Source organism: Tupaia chinensis, unplaced genomic scaffold, assembly GCF_000334495.1.
Source record: "Tupaia chinensis unplaced genomic scaffold, TupChi_1.0 Scaffold147350_1, whole genome shotgun sequence".
NCBI lineage: Eukaryota > Metazoa > Chordata > Mammalia > Scandentia > Tupaiidae > Tupaia > Tupaia belangeri.
In genome coordinates, this window is record NW_006207201.1 from 394,004 (window position 1) to 395,695 (window position 1,692).

At 47.8% G+C, this 1,692-nt stretch overlaps 1 pseudogene; it reads right to left on the bottom strand.

Annotated features, from left to right (window-relative positions):
• Positions 1–271: 271 nt before the first annotated feature.
• The window catches only part of LOC102485774 (RAB6-interacting golgin-like), a 25,664-nt pseudogene continuing 24,243 nt past the window's right edge, over positions 272–1,692 (bottom strand).

A 1,692-nucleotide genomic window follows, 5' to 3' on the forward strand; every position in this document is an offset into this window, starting at 1 on the left:
ATTGGTTGCCCAAAATGCAAATGAGATAGAACAGTATGAGCCAATCATTGGTGTGGGTGGGTCTCTCCCATTGCCTAGAAACCCAACCACCCCATGGGGAGAACAGTTGGTCACATGATTTCTGAGAAATGGTTTGCTCAGTGAGGAAGTGAAACCTAATGGTTTCCAAGATGGTGGATAGCTCAAGATGGCGGATAGCTCAAGATGGCTTCCATATGCAGTGTCCTCCACACAGAGTGAATACCTAATCAGCCAGAGAGAACACTGCCCTTCATGTGGCCAGAGCAGCTGAAATGCCATTAACTTCCCTACTGGGGCCATGCACTAAGGGGAACACTGGAACCTGCACACTGCTCATCGACCTGTGGGGAAGTAGTTTGTGCCTGAGCTTTCCTGTTCTCTTTGGCAGAGCCCAAGGCCACACTCTCCCCAGCGGGCCTACGTGGCCTCTCCACAGGAACCACTTGCTTCCCTGCTTCTTGTTCCCACAGCAGTTTTTCCACCTCTGCTTGCAGCTCTAGAGTCTCATTGGCTTGTACATCCAGCTGCTGCATCACCTCCTCCAGCTTCTTGGCCTTCTGGAGCTCGTTCTGCTGTATGATTGTACACAGGTGTTCAGTGAGCTGCTCTTTGATCTCAGTCTTGTGCTACAGATCTAGCTTGGCGCCGACGTACTCTGCCTTGGCCCTGTCAAAGCGCTTCTGAGCATACGAGTAGTCGAGGCTGGCCTGATCAATCTGGTTCCTGAGGATTCCAATGTCGGCTGACACCATGTCATCCAAAGCCTGCAGCTCCTTCTGGATCCACTTTAGTTTCATGGGCTCTTCCTGAGTTCTTTTAGATCTTTCTGCAATAGCTTTAGCCAGAAGGGCTTTCTTACATTTATTTTTCTTTTCCATTAGCTGCTGTTCTTGTTGGAGGACTTCCCAACGAGCCTTCTCTTGCTAACAATTCCACTTTCTTTGTCTCCAATTTGCAATCTGGCTTTGGAGGTAGAATCTCAGGATTTCTGTGACCATTGTGGCAATTCTCCAGTCCTAGTTCCCTTGGGTTTTCATCACTAACAGGAGAGGTAAGAGGACGGGAATGAGGAGAGGGAGAATAATGTGGTTTCGGAGTGTGAAATCTCTGTTTTGGTACAGAAAGCAGCTGCTCTGGAGGTAATGAGGCTGCTCCATCTTGAAGTCCAAGTTTTTGTCTCTGCTCTAGGAGAGCTCTTTTTCGCTGAAGTTGTTGTCGACTTTTCTTTACAGGGAGACACCATTGTGGTTCAAATGGATCTCCTAGATGAATTCACTGGATGAATGGTTAGTCCCTCTTGCTAGACCATTTCACTCTATTTTTACAGATGGAGAATACCTGAAGGGGGTTAAAAAATTAAAACTCTAATTCCTCCAGTTTTACAAGTAAGTTCAAGAGAAAACAACTTAGAGGCACATATATGCAAAAACAGTATGATGTTTTCTCTGCTCTTGAGGAGATCCTGAGACAGGTGAGCTGGTGTCCATGCTGTAACATCTTGCTATCAAACCATGGGTCTTGAAGTTCAATTCCTTACTCATTAATGTTGAACTTTAGCCTGTCTTAGCTTCCTCAGCTCCTCCTCAATGAAGTTGGCCCAGCACCCCCCCCACGCCAGCCTCCCCCCACCCCCCGCCATTGGCTCAGCCACTTCTGGCACCGAAAGGCTCA